The sequence below is a fragment of the Macrosteles quadrilineatus genome, unplaced genomic scaffold (assembly GCF_028750875.1).
Source record: "Macrosteles quadrilineatus isolate MER2022 unplaced genomic scaffold, UCM_ALF_1.0 Scaffold_5__1_contigs__length_97177068, whole genome shotgun sequence".
Classification (NCBI taxonomy): Eukaryota; Metazoa; Arthropoda; class Insecta; order Hemiptera; family Cicadellidae; genus Macrosteles; species Macrosteles quadrilineatus.
Genome location: NW_026542598.1, coordinates 23769353 through 23782663, shown reverse-complemented (window position 1 = coordinate 23782663; position 13311 = coordinate 23769353). Strand labels below are relative to the sequence as shown.

Below are 13311 nucleotides of genomic sequence, written 5' to 3'. Positions count from 1 at the left end.
ACTTGTTGTCACCTGAAAGTAAGCAAGGCAGTTAAATGGAACTTTAATCAGTGGAGAATATTTAAATGTAAATGTGTATTGTGCAACATGTAAAGAAAATAGTCAGTCAAAAATGTTGATAAACTTTGTACCCTTCATGGTGTGGCCTAGTTCGTGGCTTTAGGTCTATGAGAAACCAGCGATACAAGTATCCCAAGACAATGATATACATATCACTCATGGTTTATTTTTATGGTTTTTTTTTTATAAATAGCTCACATGATGTTGTACCATGTTGTTGGTCAGACAAATAAGTACAGGTGATTATCTAAGTAAGAGTAAGTTATGGAGACAGCGATGTTTTTACTTGTCACTCAAACCTATCGCTCATTTCACTTCTCCGCCAACGCCAGCATAATCTGAGCCTCGAGCGGTGATACTGGATTCCTTGCGGTCCAGCTGGCAAAGCTTGACTGGCCAGTGGCCATACCAACTCATTACTAGGAACGTTTCTCTGTGTTTAGAGAACACAAGACCTGCACTTCAATGATAGGTACAAGAAGTGTTTGTGCGCCTGACTTTGTTTACTGTATAAAATTTACGATGAAAATTTATATTTACAAAATGTGATTAATTAGGCTAAATGTCTTAGTTGTAAGAATATTTTTAGATAGACCACTAACAAAAATGTATTAATATTATTTTCATTTTGTACAAAATTGTGTTTTAGGTTTTGCCCCACTGGCCACTACTTTAGTAAGCGAATTCTGTTCTGAATTTTTGGAAGACCTTAAAACCCCAATCAATAAAGGTTTGTACTTTGTGGTTGGCTGACCAGGATTTGCTTTTTAAATAATACTATTTAAATAATATATTTTTAATAATATATTTTTTTTAATAATGTGAGACATGTCAAAAGTGAGGTTATGTCGCGACATACAAGTAGGGTAGGCCTACCAAAGTTTATTTTTTCATCTTTTATGTTTTGTAAAAAGTTGACAAGAACCAGAATGTTCGCATATTTATAATGAATTGACCTCTAGAAGAATGTGCTGAAGATGGCTTTATGAAGCCGAAACAGCTGTACACTGAGTACAAAAACTGGATTGCTCACATGTCAAAAGTGAGGTTATGTCGTGACATACAAGTAGGGTAGGCCTACCAAAGTTTATGTTTTCATCTTTTATATTTTGTAAAATGTGTTGTAAAAAGTTGACAAGAACCAGAATGTTCGCATATTTATAATGAATTGACCTCTAGAAGAATGTGCTGAAAATGGCTTTATGAAGCCGAAACAGCTGTACACTGAGTACAAAAACTGAATTGCTTCAAGACGGTAAGTCTTATATATTATATTAATAAAGGTTTGGTATAGGAAGTAATTCGGGGAAGAAGCATTTTCAATGCTGTTAAAGCATTTTGAGATGTATATTACACCAAATGCTCTTCATTGTGCTTTCCCCTCATGCCCTTTTAAAGATAAAGTTGCAGTATTTTTTAAAAATGGCTTCAACTTAAAAACGCACAAGACAACACTACAATTATTTTATAATCCTTTTTGAAAAATAAGTTAAAGTTCAGAAATATGATTTAAGTTTTATCACTTGCTATTTACATTTAGTCAGTGTTAACCACACCTCTGGGATCATTTTTAAACAGTTCTGTGATAATTAGAATGGTAGGCCCTAACCGAGTACAATAGAATTCTTGAACAATATAGGCCTAGTCTGTATAGAACAGAGAAGTAAATCAAACAACGCCAATGCAAACTAACTATTATGCCCCGGATACGATTCGAGCGGTGCCGCTCTGACATCAGGTCTCATTTAGATATAAGTAAATTTTCTGTTAAAAGGTGACCACGATATGTCTGAGTGGCAGTGAGTGCCGCCGCTCATGGTTCCGAGTCCAAAAAGCTTTTAGCGGAACGCAGCTCAGGTGAGTCATGCTTCAGTTCAGCCGAAATGTCAGAGGAACAGCAGCAAACGTGCAAGCCTCCGGCACAACTTCAAGGAGACCTTGGTATGTTAGACCTCTGTATGTTGAGTGATTCTCAATTAGAAGTGTTGATAAGTGAGGTGCAGTCCAGGGAATGTTTGTGGAACGACCAGCACCAAGGTTTTAAGAACACTAGTCACCAGAAGACTATGTGATAAAGTTGGAGCTAAGTTTTTCTTTGAAATAGATCTGTTAGATAACAACAACATTTGCAATACTATTGCGGGGGAAATTCGATGAGCGTTATAAATGTGCTGCTCGTATCGTACCGAGGCAACAGATTAAAATCATTTGGGTCTAGGTAAAAGCTGTCATGAAACATTTTACATTTCCTACATCTTAGCACATAATGCATACAATTATGTATAGTGATTTAGATTTAACTATTTTTTTACACCACTCTGGGTAGTAATGTATTAGCACTTATGATCGCAGCAGACAAATTTTTGTTATGCAACTTTTATGTTACAGTATAGCTTACCAAAGATTGTTGGCATTCCCTGTTTTTCCCAACTAACACTATCCTACAGTGTAGCTGTAATTTATTTAATTGGTTACTGTATATTGAATTAATAGTATTTTAAACGTGTGACCTTGTTGAGTGAGGACTGTTGCAGGAAACTGCTACCTTCAATACGCTGTGTGTGTAGAGATCCCGTCCTTTTTTCCCAGACACGTCCTCTTTTGGGTACATAAAAAACGTCCAATGGGATTTTTACAAGACTTGAAATGTCAAAAAAAAAAAAATTAAAAAATTCTTCTTGCGTAGTAATATTAGTAGGCCTAATTTTGGCTCCAATCATCAAATGTCGAGAATGAAACTGGAGACTTAGTTTAAATATTGTGTCATGATATTATCTTATGTAGAAGTTTTGTTTCCTCTTTGGATCAAATTCTATGTTACACTAGGGACTGTTGACAACAACATGACTGTCACTGTCTCTCTCAGCTCACCGCCCAGACCAGAGACTAGCTAACTCCTCGTCTGCTTTTTGCTTACTTTTACGCTTACATTATTAAAATACTTCTCTTACTTCTTATTTTGTCCGTCTTGAACACTCCTAGTCCCTACTAATGCCGAAAAGATTACTTGTTCTAAGAAAAAAAATCATCAAAACACAACTCCAATGAAACAGTTGCATCGTCCTCCAAAATTGACAGTTTTTTTTAAGGGGAAATATGACTCTAAAAGTTTATTATTTTGCTCACACTTTAAATCATCACCAGAGTTTTTTAAGGAGAATCCAGATTAAAGTTTCAGAGTTAATGCCTACCAGATTCTTTTAATATAATAGTCAACATAAGCACACCTAACTTAAAATTAAAAGCAAATATATTAGGAATAATTTAAAAATATAGGGCAACAAATTGAAAATTCTAGTTTACAATTTCTATAATTTAAATAAAATATAGGCTAGGCTATGAGGGCTTTACATTTTATATGTTTGGATACAATCCTAAATTGACAGACTAGATTAAAAACATTCTCAAAATTTAGAAAGTTCTAGTATCTAAAGATATTCTAAAAACCTCCCTTAAAAGGCATGTAAGTATTCCTAAATTTTAAAATATATTCCTCAGGAGACCCCCTGAGGGATGGTTAAGTCGTTCGAATCATAATTTAAAAGCCCTCTTTTTTTATGCAGGGTCAGTGGGAACCCTAGCTATGTGCACTGTGCAGATTAAGTGGAAATTACAGGTCAATTTCTTTGTGAGATATATTTTGGCGAGGATTCTTTATTGTGACTTGATGGATAGTTCCTATCTTGACGTGCAAACGTTACTCAGGTCCAAGCGGTTATATGGGTAATCACCATTCACCAGCTGTTTCCGTAAAGATGAAAATATTCTATGTTCCATTGCTTGTCGGATAAAAAAAATTATGAGCAAAAACTGTGCGATTTAGTCAGAAAGAGTCGAGCTCAGAGCTTTTTCCAAGGATTTGCTGTTGATTTTGTTCTCTCAAGTGGATCAAAACTTATTTTTTTTTCTCCCTGACCAAAACTGTCAGATAAATTGATCTGGTAGGGCCAAATAAACATAGGTAAACTAGACTTTCTGGGATGGCCACACTCTCAATGAAATTAACATACACCCCCAGTCTTACTGAACTGAGGAGCAATTAATAACACAAAAGGAGTTAAATATGTAACGTATCTTGATATGTTACATATCAAGGCTTAGTAATCAGAATTTGATTACGGTTTATGATTTGCTTGATAAGTTAATTGGGATTTCCATAAATACGATGGTTCCATCAGCTGGTCTTAGACACCAACAAAGCAACATGTACGTACCATCTCACCCAATTTTTCACTCCTGTTTATCTTAAATTAAAGTTAAAATACACCCGGATATACAGGGATGTGCTCCCGCTATAATAGGTGGAATGACTCATTAGGCAGGAAAAACCCAGATGAATGTGAACTGCTTTGCATTCACTTTATCCAATAATTAAATTAGACACTCAAGTTTTATTTTTAAATACTATGATTGAAAAAAATAGTTACAATACTGCATGCTTAGAGGCGGATTAATTCTCAAAGTAGAACTACGGGCGACACCAGGGTTGCCACCTTAGGTTAGGGAAAATCGGGACATTGCCCCCCTCCCCCCGAATTAACATCTAGGCTTATATGGACGGGCATAAGGAACCGAAATCGGGACTGTGCCGGCAGAATCGGGACAGGTGGCAACCCTGGGCGACATTGTCGCAGAAATACAGCAAGAGCTGCAGAACCGGTTGTTTTTTTATGAAAAATTACATATTTTTCCGGGCAAAGTTAGGGCCACATGGCCCTTTCTTACACTTAAACTATATTTAAAATTTTTGCAGAAAATGCTATAAATCTATAATAAGTTAACCCTTTGAGGTCAAACTTTTTTTCTTAATTTTCCGGCGAGTTCAGTTTGCTATTCTAGCAGTCGGGAAAATGGCGCCCGGAGATCTATACTCGCCATTCCACTGCAAAGATAAACTTATAGAGTATAGGTTGAAATTTTTTTCGAGCAGCCAGGTAAATGGCGGGCGGCGACCTATACTCTCCATTCGACCGCAAAGGGTTAATAAAATAGGCTTTTGAAGTTGACAACTTTTTCTGCAGCAAAATTCTCCTTTCTGCAACAGCAACGCTACAAAACGTCATGCATTATTTAAACAAATGCTGTGACGTCAATATTCGGTGTATCGATCGTGAGGAAGATCGCACAGAATGACCGAATTACCAAAGCGATTCAATTTAACAGTAGGCGTCTTGAAACCAATACGGTACGAGCTTTCGAAAACTTAATTAAAAATATTCATTAAAACTATCACACATGCGGTTCATTTACATGCAACTTTGACCACGTAAGCCCACAGAATTTTTTTTTATTTTCCAGTCCATTGCAGAAAGTTTAAAACCCTTCTTTTTTGGGGGAATTAAGTCAATATTTATTGGCTAGCTTCTTTTTTTCCTATTTACCGGTACGCTAATGATCTTCGAAAAGCTTCTAATAAGAACTTATTATTTTTGCCGATGACACAACCATACTGCTTTGATAAAAAATAATAATACAACTGAAATGTTTTCTTCTCTGCGTGTGGTAAAGGATATGGAGCTATGGTTTTTAGAAAATGGATTAAAACCTAATGTTGAAAAAACAATTATAAAATTTTCTACTTGATACAAAAATAATTTATATTTAAAAAACTTTTTTAAAACAAAACGTTTTTAAACGCACTAAAAAGTAGAAAATAATTTATAAATATGTTGAGAGTATAAATACTTGTAAGATTTAAAACGAAAAACGCGGGGTGCATGCAATAGATAATTTACAATTACCTTCACCTATTGAACTAATGTATTATTATCAATTATTTCCATGCACCCAACGTTTTTCGTTTTAAATCTTACAAGTATTCAAACATATTTATAAATTATTTTATACTTTTTAGTGTGTTTTGTTTAAAAAAGTTTTTGATTTATAAATTATTTTCAACTTTTTAGTCTTTAATGTGTAAATATGTTAAATATATTTTATATGGCCTGTTAATATATAACCTTTGACTATTAATACAACAAACCAAAACCTTATTATCTCTAATCATATGTTTTATCTTTACTTTAAAATGCTTGTTTTTTTTAGAATAGATCTGGAGCAGAACCTGTACCTCTTAACCTCTGCTCTTCGAACTGTAGTAGTATTTACAGTAAGTATTTACAGCTGACTTAAATTAATTGATGTGTTTACATTCTTTCAAAATGTAAACATGGAAAATGTGGAAGCCCATGGGGCGTATCCCGTGGGAAATATGAAAATTAAATGAAATAATGTTGCATTGTCATCCATTTGTGAGCTATGTTTCAAATTTAAAGTCTCTAGCTCATCGGGAACTTCATTTAAGATTGATATCAAAATTTGTAGGAAAGCGACTAGCGAGCTAATAAAAACAAGCCCATGGGGCGTAGCCCAAGGGAAATGTGAAAATTAAATGGATGTAATATTGCATTGTCATCCATTTGTGAGCTATGTTTCAAGTTTGAAGTCTCTGGCTCATCGGGAACTTAGTATAAAATCGATTGCAAAATTTTTACCGGACAAGAAAGCGAGCTAATAAAAACGTTTTAATATGGAAAACTGTTCTTTTAATTTAGTTGAAGCTCAAAATTCTTAGGGGTTTATGTAGGTGACACAGTTAAATGGGATTCACATTTGAATTATTTACATAACAAAATTAGGTCGATATCATCTTTATTCATTTATTTAATGGACTGTGTTTCTATTGAGACACTTTAAAGTCGTTTATCATGCTTATGTAGTCTGAATTAAGACATGGCATAATTTTATGGGGTCAAGCTACTGGTATAATACCCCCGCCGCAGCAAACCTGCAGACTAAGCGAATTTCCATTTGACTGATTGGATTTACACTGAAATGTCTACTTAAAAATATAACATTTATTCTTGATTTAAATAGAATAAGTTTAACAAGTACTTAGGTTTGCTGCATCAGGGAGGGTAAAACTGATTTTTTTTGTAAAATGTGAATAGTTAGTAAGAAATAAAAACATTTTCCAAATTTGATCAAAATATGTTCACAAACAAGCAAACTACAACAGTTTACTTATTCTCCATAAGAATAACATGGGAATTTTAAATTTGCAATTTTTTGGAATTTTCTCCGTAACCATTAGGCGCATAATAACGCTTCATTATACTAAATTATTTGTTTTTTTAAGCTCTACAAAATGGTTTGAAAAGAAATTGCTAAATTTTATGTTTTTTGGGTCAAAAATTAGAAAAACCTATTTTTACCCCATAAAACCCCCCGTAAACCCCCGTTCCCATGGTCCGATCATGCTGGATTGCGAACTCGTTCGAATAAACGTACTTTTACACGTTTGTACCAATTTTCATCAAAATCGGATCATTTTTGCTCGAGTTATCGTGCTGACGGACACATATATATATATATATAAATATATATATATATATATATATATATGAATTTGAACGGATGGTGTTTTTGGCCTCTAGGGACCTCAAAACGAAAAAAAAAAATCGGTCCCGCGTCCAGGTCTTACCATGAGTACTACGGTAATAGCTTATTCCCTATATGGGAAATTCGCTAAAAGCTATATTCAGGTTACAAAAACATTATTCACATTATCACCAATTCTCATCCACACAGTTCTTCACCAATTCTCATGCACACAGTTCTTGTAAGAAACATTTTCAAAATTTAAAAATTCAGACATTAACGAGGTTATTCTAGAATTATGGAATTTCATAGCCTACATTCAGTTAAAAATGAGCTACCAGAACAAATACATTTTAACCACAGGTATGGAACCCGAAATGAAAATATTTTTAGACACCGTTTGACCCTATATGAAAAATCTCCATTGTATGCTGGGCCGAGATTGTACAATGTGCTTCCGCCAAGCTATGTCATCAAACAAAACAAAAATTTAAAGAGAGACAATATATAATTTACTTAATGACAAGGCTTTTTACTCTATTTAAGATTTTTACAGATCTTTAATTTAAAACATTTTTTAAATTTTAAGTTTAAATTTATCCGTAGGCAGCGCCACCAGCTGCCATGCATTCAGCATAGCAACACTGGTGGCGCTGCCTACGGATTGACAGGCAAAGCTCTCTCAAAACACTTAATGGTTTTTACCATGCGGTTGGCATTCTGGGTTATAGTAGTATGTTTTCTGTGACGCTAGCTCACCAAGTCACAAAAACAGATCGTTTGTCCTGAAACTGACTACAACACATCAAGTGAGAAGCCAGTAGGGTAATTAGGAGATGAGCATAAAAAAAGAGTGAGGATAACTGGCGTATTTAGGATGCACATTAACAAAAAGCATTTCTTGGTGTTATTTTTTTGCAACGTCTCCAATTAAAACGACATTGAGCGAACAATAATAACTTTCTATTTTGTCATCTTTTGTACTAGGCTACAATTAAAAGCCTTTAAGAAAATATTATTCAATAACCCTTGATTAAACACAACCATTAGTAGTTTAAATTTGTGATTGATGGGTTGCAGAAGTCTTTTTCTCCTCTTTTGGTTTTGCGTTGGTGTAGAAGACTGTTCATTTTTAATTTAAACGCACAACAATGTTGTTAGCCTAAATATTTTTTAAACAACTTTTGAAAAAAAAAATTAAAACCACTTCGTGAGTCTCCATAGTTTTTAGTTATTCTAGGTTACCTAATCCCCTCCTTGATAATAGAAGTTCTAACATATTTGATTTAGAGTAGAAGAATTTATGAACCTGTTACCGAGTACCTAACAACTACTACAAACCTTGGAATTAAATCAATAACCTCAAATTGGCAGAATAAGTTTAAATTATTTATTACCAACTGAGAACAAAAAAGTAAACAAAAACATGTACCGTACACAAAAACCAACGTAAAGAATACCACCATGTTAAGGCGAATTAAGTGCATGTTTAGGTCCAGTTAGACTGCATCCCTTTAATCATTTTAAGCTTTTCAAAACTCTTTTGCAATAATGAATAAACTTTCTTTGTGTAACACAAAATTAAAGAGAACAAAAGTTAACATAAAACTCTTGCTGTGATTTCCACAAACTTTTAAACAAATCAAAACCATACTTGTTGCACTGTGCACTGTTACGCCTATGATACTTAGGGCAATACTCTTAAAAATTCTCAAGTGGGTCTGTCCTTCCAATCTTATTATTAGAACTCAAATCTCACCAAATCATTAATAGTTGAGCTACAGTACTTTCACTGATAAATAACTTGAGATGATGATTACATAAAACAATCAGTTTTACAACATAACTGTGATAGGCTATTGCTTAAGTGATATTGCCTTGTGGCAATTCTTTACAAGGAAGGTTAGAATGGTGACGTTCACAATACCAACCTAGGAGCATGGTACAAAGTCAATTCAAGAACAACAATCCCTAGGTTAGAATGGACAGACCTTTCTCTACAAGAATTACAATAGCATTATTTCAGTAGTTGAGTCTACAGTTTAGTTGGTATAAGTGAAAGATGCTGGCGCAATGTCTTGATATAGGCTAAACTTCTCCATTAAACAAACGAGTGTGTCTGAATCAAGCTTGAAACAGTCCCATTGCAAATAAACAGTCCGAAACACATGTATGGTAGGCTAACAGTTATAGGGACCTATGTAGCCTTGGTGATGTGACGAGTCGAGTGCACTACTAATTAAGTAGGTAGGCCTACCGTATGGAGTCAAACAGGGAATAGTCAACGATGCCGAGGGCCTTAGACTTGTTTTGTAGTAGGCCTACTGGAATACTGGATTCGCTAAACTACAAGTTAGCAGTGCTGGCCATTTCCATGTAGGTACATACTACGTCCAAATACTCGACTCGCCACTTCACACTACTGAGCCAGAACTTAAAAAACTGTGTATTTAAATAGAAATGTTCCTTAAAGGAGAAAAAAATACAATGTAAAATGCAGGAACATGAAAGTAAGGTGAACAAATTTAACTTTAACATTTTGTCATAGCCCCCCTTTAAGTGTAAGAAAGAACTCCATCAAAAATATCATTCTTGATGTTATCATAAGAGGAGTTGTCTAAAATAACCTATTTTCTGTTTTCGATGATTGATGCCTTTAGGCGATGTCATGTAAGATGAAGAATTCTTTAAGACCTAGGTTTGGTTTGTAAAAAGAGACAATCAAGCTTGGTTGTTACCTTAGTTAAGAATCAAAATTTGCTTTTGTCCTTCTTCTCCTTATTCAGGCTTGTATCATACTTGAACTAGGCCTACATTTCCAAAGTAGAGAAAACGTACAGGCCTAATGACAATTGGTGAAAACCCTACCATGCAAAAATACGCGAACCTGAAACAAGAGAGAATACATTATAATTTAATGAAATTTACAATCCATTTGGGCCCTACAACAAATAATCATTTAAATTTATTTGGGCCATGGAGCACTTTGCTTGGGCCAGATTAGTTCGGTCTCCACGGCAGAAAACTTACCGTACATAATTAGGTCTCTACATGTTTCGGTCATAAAAAAATAAGTGTAATAAGTTACCACAACTTACTTTACTGTGCATAACACACCACATTCCAGGAAACTGTGACATACTTTATAAACATCCTTCATTGAATAGTTTCAGTACCTAACAAAATGATTTAGGCCTAGGCTCTACACTAATAAAACCGTGTCATTGTCTCGATGTAATCACTGGTCAATGTGTGCCACTTGTGGCAACGCCCAGTACTAACTTACGGCATAAAAAAACACCACACATCACTAAGTCATATTTTATTGATGTCTTTTTGAGTAGGTAGGGGAAGGTGTTGTACCTTGGACCTATGCTCATTCTGGCACTATCTGTTGAGTAAAGGGAGAACTTGTACCCTTAGTTTATGCTTTAGCTACCAGAGGTCTATCCTAATGTGTTCAAGTTGGAATTGAATGTGTCCTTTTGCAAGAAAACTAAAACAAGTTTTTACAAGAAGTAAGCATAAACTTATTCAACTTTTAATTTTCTTTTACTATGTTAGATTTAATGATTGTTTATCTCAGCTGGCAATTTGATGCTATAAACCAACAACTCAGCTACAGTTTCATATGATTCACACCATGTTAATCCTAACCTAGAATAGTCTAGAACCAAGTTTTTACCTTTTACAGTTTTTTGTACGGTTTGCTGAATATAAGAAAGAATGGTATAGGCCTACATATTAATAATTCTCTCAATGCACCGTAATAACGTGGTTAGGCCTACAACGAGGTTTTTACCAAAAAGTTTGCCGAAATCTTTAAAATTTGAATTCAGGGGATTTTGCGGGTAATAAAGACTTGATTACGGGTAATTCCGGGGATTACCACCGGAATTTGCGGGTAAAATGAGCAAGTTGTGTTGGCAACGCTGGTCATCACTGCCACTGCCGCCGCACAAACTTGCGGCGGGCCGCAGAGGCAGGGTATAAGGGGCACCAAAGACTAAAGACAGATTAGGCCTATATATGGTAGCCTAGGCCTACATGGAATTATCTTCGTAATCCTAATCTTCGTTTTACGGCCACTTAGGAATCTCTCCGACAAAAACTGATTGCATTTTTGGATTCAGTGTTAAAAATACTGTAAGTAGACATATAAAAATTACATCATAGCCTATCCCAGTGTAAGTACAGTAATTATTTGCCGAGCTATTTATTGTTGCTTGAGGATGCTTAAAATTCATCTAGGCCTACCCAGAATAAAACAATAAATATTGGACAATCATGCTGTGTAAGGTATGTAGGATTACGCAGCATACTAGGCCTATGGTCTGCTGCGTAGGTAGTCCCTATCAAGATCTTTGATATAGAAAACCTTGGCCAATTGTTATATAGGTACCTTTTGATAGACTAGCCCCTAATGAGACATTTGCCAAAAATCTGTTGCCACATAATAATTATTAAATTACAATGATACAGCGTTTAGTTTAACTGGTAATAGTAATGGAATAATACCTTAGGGCGCGAGTTCTAGAGAGTCCTTGGCTGCCAACGTCGGTCTCGGCAGCCTTAGAAAGTGTACTGACACTACTTAATAGAGCTTAAATACTTATTAGGGCCTAAACTACGAGAAATTACTATTAAATGAACAAAACTTGATTAAAAAAAAACAATAACTTATAAACCCTACAAACCGCAAAGAAGACTTCGAAGAATTCTTCTGTAAACAATGGCGTCCAGAAGAAAGAACGAAAGAACAAATATGACGATGACATCACTTCACGTTACGCTGAAAAAAGTGAACATAAATTCGGGGTTCACAGAAACAAACTCGGGAACTCGGCTGCTAGTCAAATTCAAAGTTCATACTATAAAAAAAATATACATACTGTACTGTAAAAATACTCATGGTAGTTGTCTATAACAATTATTTTTTGTTTTTGGTAGTTTGAAAAAAGTTGTTCATGTAATTTAAGTTACTTGCTTATTGGTGCTTCCTTCCACCAAGGTGATAAAATACCACGGCACCCTTTAAAGGCGGCCGTGGTTATACGGTAATTCATTATTCATTAGCCTTCGTCGTTGACCCTCTGGTGAGGGAATAGACTGCGTCGTTGTTTAATACGGAAAAAAGACACAAAACAAAGACTACACGCACATATAAAATAAAACTGTGTATTAAACATGGTGGGCAGGCAGTAGGCGGTACAAAAAATTAATTGTCCCGCTCCAAATTGTCCTTAAAGAAATCCTCTACTTTGTAGTATGGTCTATTGATCATCAAGTCTTTCACAGCACTCTTGAACTTCCGGTCGTCCAGACATCGAATGCTGGAAGGGAGTCTGTTGAAGAACTTGATGGCTGACGTAGGGAAGGAATTGAGCGTCCTGCTCAATCTCGCACGGGGAACATCGAGATCCTGCCTAGCTCTGGTATTATGGGCGTGGATGTGGCTTCTGGTGTTGAGAAGAGGAACACTGCATTTTATTTCAACCAGGCAGGCGTAGATGTAGTGGCTGCAGACGGTTAGAATTCCAAGTCTCTTGAATATCGGTTTGCAGTGTTCTCTAAAAGGGCTCCTTGAGATTATACGGACTGCCGCTTTTTGAAGCTTTAAGACTTCCTCCACTTCCGACGCATAACCCCAAAGGTGTAGTCCATACGCAATGTGCGAATGAAACAGGGCATGGTATACCATGAGCAGGTACTGCTCCGTGACACATTTCCGGAGGCGCCTGAGGAGACAGTTGACTCTCGCAAGCCGTGTGGCAACATGGGCAGCATGGTCATTCCAGTCGAGTGGGCTGTCCAGCTGGAAACCGAGAAGTTTTACTGCAGCCATGTCGTCCGAGGAGTCTCTTGAGAGGG

General features: G+C 35.6%; 1 protein-coding gene across 1 annotated transcript in view; it reads right to left on the bottom strand.

The window, feature by feature from the left end:
- LOC128994441 (uncharacterized) overlaps window positions 1-12166 on the bottom strand; it is a 52848-nt gene extending 40682 nt beyond the window's left edge. The window contains exons 1-2 of the mRNA XM_054419015.1: window positions 11959-12166; window positions 10179-10327 (exon numbers count right to left, since the gene is read on the bottom strand). The gene's annotated coding sequence lies outside the window, so the exon portion shown is untranslated. The remainder of the gene's footprint in view (window positions 1-10178; window positions 10328-11958) is intronic.
- Window positions 12167-13311: the final 1145 nt, after the last annotated feature.